The following is a 15,413-nucleotide window of genomic DNA, read 5'->3' as shown; positions in this document are numbered from 1 at the left end:
CTTGCTAGCTATGCAGATGACACAAAAAGTCTCCCACGCAATACAAAACCCTGAAAATATTGCGCATCTGCAACATGAGCTGGACACAATATACAGGTGGGCTGAGGACAACAACATGCAGTTTAATGCAGGTAAGTTCCAGGCCCTGCGCTATTGGCACACAAAGGTAAATGACGTGAAGACTGGATACACTGGCCCAGGAAGAATTGCAATCCCTGAGTCAAAATCAGTGCGTGACCTGGGCATTGACATGAGCAATGATGCATTTTCCAAATGCATATTGCTAATCTGGTGATAAAATGCAGACGGCTAGCTGGATGGATTCTCCGAACTTTCAGAACAAGAGAGAAGGAGACACTGATGGTCCTATGGAAAACATTTGTCCTCAGCCGCTTGGACTACTGCTCCCAACTTTGGTCACCACACAATATAAAACAAACAGCAGAACTCGAAGCAACTCAGAGAAGCTACACAAAGAAAATCGTCTCAATGCAAAATGTCAGCTACTGGGAAAGACTGAAGGTATTAAACCTCTTCTCCCTGGAGCGGAGGCGGGAGAGATATGCAGTGATATACATCTGGAAAATCCTGGAGGGTCTTGTCCCAAACTTTGGCATTCAAAGTTACTCCAACCGCAGAACGGGGCGCCGCTGCGTGGTGCCAAGGATTCCAACATCACCATCAAAATACAGGTCCAGATACTGCAACAGCTTGGGTTTCAGAGGACCACAGCTCTTTAACATCCTCCCTAAATGCCTGAGAGACTTACATGGTGTGGATGGGGTTTCTTTAAAACTAAACTGGATCTCTTCTTGTTGGGAGTCCCAGATGAACCTACCTCACGACAGGAGACACGGATGCGGGCAGCAGCATCGAACTCCCTTGTGATCAAGTGCCACGTATCAGAGGTGGATCACAAACTAGTGTAGCTCATTCAGCGGTGGTGCCCCAGCATGGCCGCGGCCTTCGGGCTAAAACATTTTTAAGGATTTAAGGATTTATATATTATATATATATATATATATATATATATATATATATATATATATATATATAATATATATATATATATATATAATATATATATACATAATATATATATATATTACATATATATATATATATATATATATATATATATATATATATATACATATATATTATATACATATATATATATATACTATATTATATATATATAACATATATATATATTACAGACGGAAAACTTGGAAATGAACACATAAACTCTGAAATTAAGAATTAGCTGAAATGATACCAACAATTATAAAATCTACAAGAGAAAACCTACCACAACCTCCTTGGATGTCAGAAATAAACGAAAGAAATCTGGAAAAAGAGGCACACCGAAAAAGAGAAGAGATACAGAAGACATGGAAAAAACTCCTTAACATAAGAAAACAAAACTTCTGGAAGGCATATAAATGCGAAAAATATGCTGAAATACATTCGAAATGGATATCTTTAGCGGCACCCATACTCCTCGGAAGTACCTAATTAAAGAAATTGCAGGAGAACCAGAGGAAGAAACTAAACTTCGATGGGACCTTAGTTTGATAAAATTCAGGACCGACATCTCCATTACCCTGTCTAAACAATCCCGCTACAAAGCCAAATACGAAGCTATCGATGATCAAATCAGAGATGAAATATCCAAACTAACGACCGGCAATATAGCAGAAAAAATGCGAGAACTATGGATCAGAGATATCTCAAAAGAAGAAAGCAGATCAAGAAAGTTTTGGCAGCGGAAACAATTATTTCTCGACAAATATGCTACAAACTACGGTAAAGACAACAGAGCTCCGAGAAATAGCATTAAAAGTGGACACCTCACCAACGCAACACACACCAGAACACGTGGCAACATGAACACCTGTTTCACCACGAATCGAAGACGAACTACGGTAAGAACTCTTCCCATTTTGTATGCAAACACCCCAATGCACACAACAGGAACAAAAAGCACAACAAAATAGATATTGTTTTGAACAGACCATTAGCAGTAGAAATAACAGATCATTTTCAAGACCTCAACAGAGATTACCCACAAGAAACTGGACAAAAAACCGATCTAGATCTAGAAGTAAACCCAGATCTTTCTCCAGGTGGTTAAAAACAATGCTAACAAGAAATTGAAAAGTAGCATACATAATACCAAAAACAAGACAGAAAACATAACGAAACCAAGTAAAGTACCACAACCAAAACGCAAAATTCATCAAGCAAACATCAACAGGAATATAAATCATAACCAGAAAAAAATCCATTTTTTACGTCAGGACAACAAACACCGGAGAAAGAAAAAATCCAAGAGGAAACATACCCCAAACAACTGAACGTATAGATCCAAATAATTAATTTATCAAAAGAGATTTTGACAATGATGAAATCCAACTTCTGTCAAAAGGACTGAAATTCACACCTACACCAACAGCCAACCACAAGAATTAAAGGAGGATATCCAAAAATTCTGTCGAAAATTACGACTTGTAGAATTCTTCGCTAACAAAAGTAATGAGATTGATGAATCCCTAGTAAGGAATAAATCAAATTTCACCCCACCAAAAGGAAGAAATAACTACCTTGACCAATACATTGATATCCTGTCTAAATTTCCCCTTAGACGCAATACCAATGTTAGGCCAAACATTAGCAATCAGAGATGTCTGCATGTAAACGTATACAAAACGATCAAACAATAATAATTAAACAAGCAGATAAAGGTGGTGCAATTGTTATTATGGATACCGAATACTATAAGGATTTGGTTGAAGACCAACTGAAGGATACAACCTTCTATTGTGAAATACCCGCAAATATAGACCACCACATCATGAAAAAGATCAACAACCTGATTTCAACACACCACAACTCACTTACGGATAATGAAAAAGACTACATCACCAATTTTGAACCAAAACCCAGCAACTTCTACGGCTTACCAAAAATACACAAATCAAAAACATTCAACAGGCAGTAAAAGAACAAGAAAGGGAGTACATAAAATTATTACATCCAAAAGACCTAAAACTTAGACCTATTATAGCTGGTCCAGCATGCCCTACACACCGTCTAAGCAATTTTATTGACATGTTTTGAAACCACTATGTACTTACATACCAAGTTTCATCAGGGATGACATCGACTTCCTGTCCCATCTTCCCAAAACAACAGAAACAAATTCAGTTTTACTAAGTTTTGATGTGGTAAGCCTCTACACCAATATTCCACACGATTTAGGAATAAAGGCGATTAAATACTGGTTAGAAAAACATAGAGAAGTGATTCCCAGCAGATTCACAGTGCCATTTATATTAGACACAGTCAAGCTTATTCTAGAAAATAACACATTCTTCTTCAATGGAAAGAATTACATCCAAATTAGAGGCACGGCGATGGGAACGAGGTTTGCTCCCGTTTACGCCAACTCTGTAATGGGATACTTAGAAGAACAACTCTACCAAGAGGTGGAGGTAAACTATGGCACTGGGTTTAGAAAGTATATTGAAAAGGCATGGAAGAGATACCTAGACGACTGTTTCATAATCTGGACAGAATCTCTAAATACTCTGGAAGAGTTCAATATCCTCCTGAACAACCTACACCCATCTCTCCAATTTACAAAGGAGATGAGTAGTACCAAATTACCATTCCTGGATATAATGGTAATTAAAAAAGACACCACCATCACCACAGATATATACTATAAACACACAGACACACATCAATACCTAAATTTAAGTCGTGCCATCCACCACATACAAAACGTAACATCCCATACTGCCTAGCCAGAAGAATTTGTACTATTGTAGAAGATGCAAATATCAGGAACAAACGCCTAATAGAACTAAGAGAATTTTTGCTCAAACAAAAATACCCATCTCTACTTATAGAAAATGGCATACAGCGGGCTATAAAAATACCTATACAACAACTTAGGACAACCCAAGGAAGAGGAAAACAAGAACAAGTCATACCATTCATAGTGACACACAACCCATGTCACCAGAATATCTTCAACATTGCCAAAGCAAACCTACCAATCATTGCCCAAAGTAATGAATTAAAAGACATAATCACGGATCGAGCTATGGTGCTTAGTAAAAGACAGCCTAAAAACTTGAAAACATTACTAACAAAGGCAAAATTTGACCTCAGCAACAAAGACCAAACATTCACGGTATCTAAATGCAATGATAGCCGATGTGGCACATGCCAATTCATACATACCGGTCAATATATAAACACAAAAACCGGGAAAATATTCACAAACGCGAATATGAACTGCAAAAGCAGAAATTTAATTTACTGCATCAAATGCCCAAATTGTGAAGAAATATATGTAGGTCAGACGGGAAACGCACTATTAGAACGCTCACGTGTACACCGGCAACAGATTAGAGACCCAGAGGTCCGTCAGATACCTTTGAGTAACCACCTAGCAACATGTGGTCGGAAAATATATATAATATTTCCATTCTACAAATTACACAGCCCAAGTGAAATCGAGAGGAAAATCAGAGAAAAGAATTTTATTGATAAATTCGAACCCAAGCTAAATAAGCAATAATAATAATAATAATACTTAGAGGTATTACTTCCACTGCTACGACCATGACCACTAACAACAACAACAATACTAAAGGTGATCAAGACGAAGATAGCAGGAAATTATCTTATTTAGGGTTAAAAGTTCTATTGCCACCACCATCACCACTAGCAACAATAATTAAGGTGCTGACAATGATGATGATGACAATTGAAATAAAAATATAAAAATCTCTGACAAAGGATATTTACAACATTTCTAAAAATAACCCAAAAATGCTGCTTCGGCCAGGGTCAAGATACAGGACTCTTGACATGTCCAACAAAGCGTGATGCCTAAACCAATCAGCTCAACCAACCAATCAGCTTAAGTAATTGAGTGATACTACACACTGATTGGTCAGAATACAGTTTGCAAAACCTAGCACTGGAGCCTACCCAGCTGTATTTATAGCACAGAATCAATCATCTTGCTACAGTCAAAAATTGTGAAGCATGACTGTCAACACTACTACATGAACCCGAAGATTGCAGAATTCAATGCATGAAAGTACTAGTTCAATCAGAATGAATATTTAACATTCTACTATTTCATTTTATTTTATTCAATTATAATAATATCTTATAATATATCATTATAAGATTGTAAATAAAACGTGAAAATCAGACAAGGTTGGAATTCTTTTATTAATATATTCTTCTATACACAATCACACACACCCATATATATATATAATATAATATATATACATACATATATATATATTATATATACATCCATTGAAAAGAGGATGCCCTGAAACTCCCATACTCTTCCTTCAGGTGAAACTCTCGCGGCGTCCAACAACATCAGAGACTTGGGAGTAATTGTGGACAACAACATAAGCTGGGCCACTCATATAAACACCAAAGTTGACATGGCCCGCAGAATGTGTTCCTGGATTCTCAGAACTTTCCAGTCGAGAGATATTCACACCATTATCCTTCTCTTCTCCACTTTTGCCCGACCCCACCTTGAATACTGTTGTCCACTGTGGTCTCCCCACACAATAAAAGGTATCATAAAAGTTGAAGCACCTCAAAGGGCAATCACAAAAAAGATAGATGGCATGACAGGCCTCGACTATTGGGGTCGACTAGAAAAGCTAAAGCTTTATTCTCTCCAACGTCGTCGTGAGCGCTACATCATCTGCATGATGTGGAAAATATTCCATCAGCATTGCCCAAATGATGTTGGCATCACCTTTAAGGTACATCCAAGGCTTGGGCCCCGTGCCATCCGCCCAAAACAAAAATCGCACTCTCATCTCATAACAACAATACGGCACAATTATTTCACCTCAATTGGCCCCGCTCTCTTTAACATTACACCAAAACACATTAAAACAGAAACTGACCCTATAAGGTTCAAGAAGTCTCTGGACAGATTCCTTCAAGAAATCCCGGATAAACCCCCTACACCCGGATATGTCTCTGTAAACAATAACTCTCTACTTGAGTGGGCCATAGTGCCCAAATTCTGACTTGAAAGACTTCACCAGGTGGTGCTATTAAGTTAGACATGGCCTGGGCCAATAATGGCCGAAACCTATCAAAGTATCAAAGTATATATATATATATATACATATACATATACATATATATATATATATATATATATATATATATATATATATATATATATAATACACATACATATATATTTATACATACATATACATATATATATATATATATATATATATAATATACATATATACATACATACATATACATATATTATACATAACATATATATATATATATATATATATAACCATATACATATATATATATATACATATATATATATATACATACATATACACACATATACATATATATACACATACATATACATATATATTTATACATACATATACATATATATGTATATGTATATGTATGTATAAATATCTGTATATGTATGTATATATATATATATATATATATATATATATATATATATATATTATATATATATATATATATATATTATGTATATGTGTGTATATGTATATACAGAGTTCTTCGCTTTGAAACCAAAAGAGTTTTACATTGATGGAATTAAAAAGCTTGTAAATAGATGGAAGTAAGTCATAGATAATCAGGGAAAGTACATTGATGATTAACTTTCAATTAAATATAACATTTGATCACTTGGATTCTTTATCCAAAATTCAGACAGAACTTATGGGATGACCTGAGATATATACACTGGCGAAAATATATTTAAGGCCGACGATAAAAGTTCTATTTCTTACAAAATATTTTGTTACTAACACCATACAAATTATTTATATCTTTTACACCTTATGCAAAATTTATTTCTCTTTCGAATGATGCAAACAATGTTTATACAGCTTGAAGAATTCTAATGCTAAATTAATATATATTTCTTTACTGCCCACAAGGGGCTAAATATAGCTGGGACAAACAAGGACAGACAAACAGATTAAGTCGATTACATCGACCCCAGTGCGTAACTGGTACTTAATTTATCGACCCCGAAAGGATGAAAGGCAAAGTCGACCTCGGCGGAATTTGAACTCAGAACGTAATATAAACGTTTCAAATTTACCGGCAAAATTAGTTTAAGACCATGTAATACAATAATTTTAATGGAGATAACCTGCAGTATATAGTACAACATTTCGTCTCCGTATATGAGCTAAGTATTAATAAAATGTGGTACACGATAAACATTTCGGATATTTGTCTTAAAACATTCAGACAAGAAAATTCAGATGTAGCACATGAGATATTATTCTATACGAATATACACATATTTATGTTAAGAGTTTCATGATAAAAATATAGAAATATTGGGTTGTCCGGAAAGTTCGTGCCGATTCATTGTAGCTTATCTTTCGACTTATTTTAGAACATGTTTGAGTTCATAAAATAGGATTTGACTACACCTCCATTTAAAGCACAGTTTAAGCTATCTTTTCGTGGAAGAAGGTTTATGTTCCTATAACCTGTGTTAATTCTGTAACCCTTTAAAATAAAAGATGAGAAAGTTCATTTTTGGCACTTGATGCTTTGGGAACCAGACAAAAATTGCTGCAGCTCGGCTGGGATGTGTTACCCCCATCCTCCCTATTCCCCAGATATTGCTCCTTCGGATTTCCACTTATTCAGGTCTCTACAGAAAAGTTTTAATGGTAAAAATTTCAATTCCTTGGATGACGTAAAAAGATATCTTGATGAATTCTTTGCCATGAAACCACTCCAATTCTGGGAAGAGGGTATTTTCAAGGTAAAGGAAAGATGGAGACGTATTGTGCAACGAAATGGTTCAGATTTGGTTCATTAAAAATGTAATGACAAGTATTTAGTGACCTTTACTTTCCTTTAAAAATCGGAACGAACTTTCCGGACAACCCAATATAAATATAACAATGAAATACGAATATAAACATGAAAAATAAAAACCTAAATTGAAAGAGGCGATTAAAATGTTTTTCCTAACCTGCAGCCGTTTCAGAAAAGTGGTTGTACGAAGTATTCGAAATTCAACCCTCCTTCCTCAGGGTTCCTTTCTCGAGGTAAAATCCAGCAAAAAGCATTAAGGCACTACATGGAGAGTATTCAGTTGGTGAAAGTTCAGTTTTTGAGTATCGATGAATAAGCGACAGCATAATATCAGGTTCTGCGATATTTTCAAGAGGATTACCACGTTTAAATAAGAAATGAAATTTATTGAAAGGTTAACTTTAGTTAATCATGCAAATAATAGCCAATGGGAACATTCCACGCTGTACTGATTACTATAAAAAAATAAATTAAGATTACAGGTTTGTGCATAAGTGTTAATTGGATCTAATGATCTAATTGAACCGTATTTTCAAAAAGCTTTTATATTCTAAAAAAATATATTTTAAAGTTTAAGAAAATTATAAGACGCTAAATATTTATGCTCACAACATACTAAAATGTCTGTAATTTTTTTTATATAGGGGTGAATAAATGAATTCTTGTGTCCCCTATATCTGATTTTAAAATCAGTAGTACTCCCTATATAAATTTTTCTAAGTCCGGAGCGTTAAACTAATAAACCTGTTTGCTGTTTACACACCCATCTTCGACTTTTGTTCGTTTCTTTTGTAAATTCCAAATATATATGTATGTATGTGTGTGTATGCATATATGTATGTATATATATATATATATATATATATATATATATATATATATATATAATATATATATATATATATATATATATTATATATATATATATATATATATATATATATGGACTTCGTAGACAGGAACTGAAACAAATCGATCGTATATATATGTATGTATATATGTATGTGTATGTGTTTTGGTATTGGAAACATGAATGACAACAGCCAGAGACTACTTGAATTTTGCACATACCATAACCTGTGCATCACTAACACATTCATGTCCACAGATGTAGCAACATCTACGATGATGGACACTTTTTTTCCCCTTGTCCAGAACCATAATACCCGGTCGCCTTGCATGAAGTTCGCGATCTCTCTATTCATTTAAATCGCATAAAACCTTATACAGGTCGTCCCATTTTCTTCCTATCTCAAACCCTCTTAACCGTAATATGTCCTAGTGTAGTGCTTTGGCCACACAGTCGTGACTGTGTCTATATTCCTTCTTTGCCAAAGAACCACAGGAACTTTTTATGTGCACAACGGATTCTTCTTTCTCATTACATACTCTGCACGTTGCACTTGGTCTATTTTGGCCTTAATGATGTTCGTTCCCAGTGACTGTCTTTTAGCAGTCATTATGCGTCCTTCCGATTCTTTCTTAAGATCTCCATTCTTCAGCCATATTCAAAACTCCTTTGCTGCAACATCCTGCATTTGTCTGAGATGCTGACCGTATAGTTCTTTTCCTCAGATATTTCTTTCTCGACTCTGTTTTCTTGTATTCCGTTACTGTCTCCACGGCTTTTCCTCCTCTCCCCTGGCAGCTGAAATCAGTCCCTCTAAGTTGCTTCTCACATACTCTTCTACATCGCATTTTCCCATCTCTACGCAGTCTTCTATTGATATCAGTCCTCTCCCCAAATCCGTCCGTGGTGGGTGTAAGCTATCGACTCTCTGGGGTGTGACAACCTGAACGTAGAAATTATCTTTCTGTTCTTACAATTTATATCACATAGTTCTTCCAAAGTCCAGTTCAGGAAAGCAGCGGCATATCGCATTAGAGAGCCCGCCCATGTGTTTACTGCAGAGATGCTTTTCCCTCTATTCAGTTTTGTGCTTAGCACCTTTTTTGCTCTCCTGACATATTCGTGTCTCACCTTCTCTTTCATTTCTTCGCAGAGAATTCTCTGCCCCCAATGCACCTAATATTTGTAACGGTCTCCCCCATTCGTTGCTTGGATTTATGTCTGTTTTGGTAGTTTAATCCCTCCTGACTAGGATGCTTTACCTCTCTTTATCTATAGCATCGTACATTTATCTACACCAAAATGCTTAGCGGCATTTTGTCCGTCTTTACGTTCTGAGTTCAAATTCCGCCGAGGTTGACTTTGCCTTTCATCTTTTCGGGGTCTATAAAATAAGTTTTTATTTATTTATGCGTCCTTTTCAAGCCTAGCCAGGCTCATAGGCCCGGTTTCCCGGTTTCTGTGGCGTATGTGTTCCCCCCAGCTGGACGGGACGCCAGTTCATCGCAGCGTTACTCAAGAAGCAGGAAGAAAGATTGAGAGAAAGTTGGGGCGAAAGAGAGTACAACAGGGGTCGCCACCACCCCCTGCCGGAGCCTCGTGAAGCTTTAGGTGTTTTCGCTCAATAAACACACACAACGCCCGGTCTGGGAATCGAAACCGCGATCCTCCGACCGCGAGTCTGCTGCCCTAACCACTGGGCCATTGCGCCTCCACGATAAAATAAGTACCAGTCAAATACTAGGGTGGATGTAATCAACTTCCCCCTCTCCTCAAACACTGTTGGCCCTTGGCCAAAATTTGTAACCATTATTATTATCAACATCATTATCATTATCAGCAGCAACAGCACCAAAAGCAGATTACTTTCGAGAACGAGCCAGCAGGGAAGCATCTAGAAGGTACTAGAAATAATAACCAAATTTCCCTCGAATCATATTTACCCTCTTAAAAAAGTGTGGATGAGGACATTCGTGTTAAACTATATCTTATATTTTCAGTTTCAGTGATTAGACTGCAACGCCTGGAATAATTTTTAGTCGAATGAATCGAATCCGGTAATTGGTTTATCGGTTCATTTTGCCGAGTCGTTAAGTTACGGGGGTGTAAAAACACCAACACGGTTGTCAAGCTGGGGGACAAACACAAAGACAGACACCCATAGATAGATAGATATGCGACGAGCTTCTTTCGGTTTATTATTTCTTTATTGCCCACAAGGGGCTAAACATAGAGGGGACAAACAAGGACAGACAAACGGATAAAGTCGATTACATCGACCCCAGTGCGTAACTGGTACTTAATTTATCGACCCCGAGAGGATGAAAAGCAAAGTCGACCTCGGCGGAATTTGAACTCAGAACATAACGGCAGACGAAATCCCACGAAGTATTTGGCCCGGCGTGCTAACGTTTCTGCCAGCTCGCCGCCTTTCAGTTTATATCTACCAAATCCACTCGAGGCTTTACTCTGCCCGAGGTTATAGAAGAAGACAGTTGCTCAGAGTGCTACACAGTGGGACTGAACCCGGAACTATGTAGTTGGGAAGCAAACCTCTCACCATACAGCTACGCCAGCGCCTTGGGGATATTATTATTTTTAATGTACAACGGTATGGGCAAAGCTAGAGCCTTGCCCATACCGTTGTACATTTGATCGTAGGTCTGCTGGCTCAAACCTGATCCAAGGTTAAACAACAACAACAACAACAACAATAGCAGCAACAATTTTCTGGGAATATCTGGTCAAAGAGTAAAACATTCAAATAAATGGTAGGAGACGAGATCTGAGCTCAGAATATCGATTCGTTTCGTCAAATTTAACTCTAGAGGCATAGGTTGAGAGTAACAAAGAGGGAGTGTATTTAAAAATATCAAATTTCAGTAGAATATTTAATAGTACTTTACTTTAATCCACCCCAAAACTATTGACCTTTCTTCTAGTTGACATTTACGCAACATTTGACAAACAACTTATTTACGTATCTACTTGCATCTCTCTCTCTCTCTCTCTCTGACGTTACAATGTATGTATTCATTAATATATCCAGTTCATGAGTATCACTTATCCAGCTTAAGTGACTGGTGTGTATGTGTGTTTGTTCGTGCGTGCGTGCGTGCGTGCGTGTGTGGTGTAATAGCAGCCTTGCTAAATCGTTTCGGAGTTTCAAATTATAGCGTTTCCCAGTAAGACAAACATTCCTTTGTTAAGTCAAATCATGCAAGATATATATATATAATCTTTATTATAATAATAGCCGATATAAATGTTGGTTGGTTGTTTGGTTGGTTGGTTGGTTTTTCTAGTGATGCTTTACATCATATAGGGAGGGTGGAGGCGCAATGGCCCAGTGGTTGGGGTAGCGGACTCGCGGTCATAGGATCGGGGTTTCGATTCCCAGACCGGGCGTTGTGAGTGTTTATTGAGCGAAAACACCTAAAGCTCCACGAGGCTCCGACAGGGGATGGTGGTGATCCCTGCTGTACTCTTTCACCACAACTTTCTCCCACTCTTACTTCCTGTTTCTGTTGTACCTGTATTTCAAAGGGCCGGCCTTGTCACTCTCTGTGTCACGCTGAATATCCCCGAGAACTACGTTGAGGGTACACGTGTCTGTGGAGTGCTCAGCCACTTACACGTTAATTTTACGAGCAGGCTGTTCCGTTGATTCGGATCAACCGGAACCCTCGTCGTCGTAACCGACGGAGTGCTTCCACATATAGGGAGGAGGGAAAATAGAGTCAACATAAAAAGTTAAAATCGATAGTGGTAGGAGCAAGGTAAAGATGAAAAAAAATCTTCGTAGTCATTAGGTACCAAATATCTGAAATATACTCGCACGCACGTACGCACGCGTGCGCTGCACATAATTTTCGGTCCATCGCGCACAGACAGGCACCAATGCAGTTTAAATAGAAAGATAAACATGACAGCTAAAAAAAGAGAGGTAAAAAGCATTAGGTTTACATAACCATAATTGTGTGCATACATGTATGTATGTATGATCGTGTGTGTGTGCATGTGATACTTAATATTAATAGGACTGTTTACCCATAATGGAAAAGTATATTTCCAAATTTACCCGTGTATTACAGTGTATTACATATTGCCGTGTTGTGCAGTGTAATACCCGCTGATCATCCTTTCGGGGTCGATGAAATAAATACCAGTTGCGTACTGGTGTCGATGTAATCGACTCGCCCTCTCTACACAAAATTTCATTATTCTAGCTGCTTGCTAGTAACTTTTTTTAAAAAGGCGGCGAGCTGGCAGAAACGTTAGCACGCCGGGCGAAATGCGTAGCCGTATTTCGTCTGCCGTTACGTTCTGAGTTCAAATTCCACCGAGGTCGACTTTGCCTTTCATCTTTTCAGGGTTGATAAATTAAGTACCAGTTACGCACTGGGGTCGATGTAATCCGTTTGTCTGTCCTTGTTTGTCCCTTCTGTGTTTAGCCCCTTGTGGGTAGTAAAGAAATACATATAGTAAAAAGAATTGCTTAAGGCTGCAAGCTGGCAGAATCGTTAGCACGCCGGGTAGAATGCTTCGCGATATAGTAAAAACAATGACTTAAGGATGCGAGCTGACAGAATCGTTAGCACGCCAGGCAAAGTATTTCGTCCGTCTTTAAGTTTTGATCTCCTTCTTAGGGGATCGATAAAATAAGTACCAGCTAAGTACTGGAGTCGATGCAATCGACTATACCCCGCTTTAAAATTTCAGGTCTTGTGCCTACAGTAGAAATAATTGTTAATAATAATTAATTAATAATAAAAATAATAATTTCTTATTTTTGCACAAGGCCAGCAATTTTGAGGCTCAACTTGTACAGTGCTCAACTTGTACAGTGCTCAACTTGTACTTATTTCATCGGCTCCGAAAAGATGAAAGGCAAAGTCGACCTCGACGGAATTCGAGATCAAAACTTAAAGACGGACGAAATACCGCGAAGTACTTTTGCCCAGCGTGCTAACGATTCCATCAGCTCGCCACCTAAAGTAATTCTTTTTACTATAGGTACAAGGCTTGAGATTTTGCGGGAGGGGGGCTAGTCGGTTACATCCACTCCATTATTTGCCTGGTACTTATTTTATCGACCTTGAAAGGCTGAATGGGAAAGTCGACCTCAGCGAAATTTGAACTGAGAACGTAAAGACGAACGAAATGCCGCTAAGTATTTTGACCGATGTGTTACAATAATAATGCACACACTTGTACTTGCAGAACGATGTTACTGTTTGCGTTGTTAACACTTTATCATTGGAAGTGCAGTTGTTGATTTACCGGTTATACTACTTCGCAAGACCACTGATCAAAATGGGTTTTATTCCTTGGTGGTTTTAAAAACCAATTACACTTGTTTACCGTTTATCGATCTCGGAAATGGACAGCAGGAAAAATAACAGAGAAAAAGCGAATATGATAATATCATTATCATTAAAATAAATGAATGACTAAAAACTAATTGTCTTAATAAATTTAATAGACTAACACTCAGTACTATTATTCAACGGAAAAGTGACACTAAGCATGTTTAAATCTGCTGTTATGCAAGTAAGCACCTTATAAAAAGGAAATTATTTAGGCAGTTACTATGCAAGCCATTAACTAATAATCCTGATCGTTTGTTCATTAACGTCTTTGTCACCGAAACATGTCCATCAATGTCCATGCTACTCACGCAACAAATAGTATTTTAGGCTTACATAGAGTATTGTTGACTGGCACTCCGTCGGTTACTGCGACGAGGCTTCCAGCTAATCCGATCAACGGAACAGCAAATTAACGTGCAAGAGGCTGAGCACTCCACAGGCTGGTTCAGCATGATACACAGTGTGATGAGGCTGGCCTTATGAAACACAAGTACTATTCATTTTTGGCTGCTGTGTGGAGTGGATCAACTTGGAATAAAGTGTCTTGCTCAAGGACGGAACACGCCGCAGGAAACCGAACTCACGACCGTGTACCGCTTACCCTAACCACTAAGCCACGTGCCTTCACTAGAGTATGGATAAGACTAAGGTATTGCAGAGAGAATTTCTAGTATTGCAAGACTATTCACTTTATTATTTATACAGCAAACAGTTTTTGGTACGGAAGCAAATTTTGGTTCATCCTGCTTCCTTCTTGTTTTGTAAATATGTTTCATTGTATCTTCTGGCTTTGTATTTGCTTTGAAAGATTTTTGATGTAAAATCGTGTGTTGAAAGAGACTTTATTTCATTATGCCAACAAGAAACTGATTGTATTTCAGTTGTTGTTATTGTTGTTGTTGCTGTTGCTGTTGTTGTCGTCGTCGTTTTCTTCTTCTTCTTCTTCTTCTTCTTCTTCTTCTTCTTCTTCTTCTTCTTCTTCTTCTTCTTCTTCTTCTTCTTCTTCTTCTTCTTCTTCTTCTTCTTCTTCTTCTTCCAATCAGGACTCACACCATTAACCATAAATATAAAACTCTAATTCGAGCCTACTCTAAGCTACTAAGAATGCGTGTGGAAAGATCCACCCACCACATGCAATAGAAAGCTACGTTGTTATCCTCATTACGTAAACGGTGGCTTTTAACGGGTGGAGAGCGGAACCATCCTGGAGTACAGAGGATTCGCAATCTAGACTAGGGTCTGAAAGTTTACCACACCATAGT

This window comes from Octopus sinensis, linkage group LG10 (genome assembly GCF_006345805.1).
Source record: "Octopus sinensis linkage group LG10, ASM634580v1, whole genome shotgun sequence".
Classification (NCBI taxonomy): domain Eukaryota; kingdom Metazoa; phylum Mollusca; class Cephalopoda; order Octopoda; family Octopodidae; genus Octopus; species Octopus sinensis.
This window is presented reverse-complemented; position numbering follows the sequence as displayed.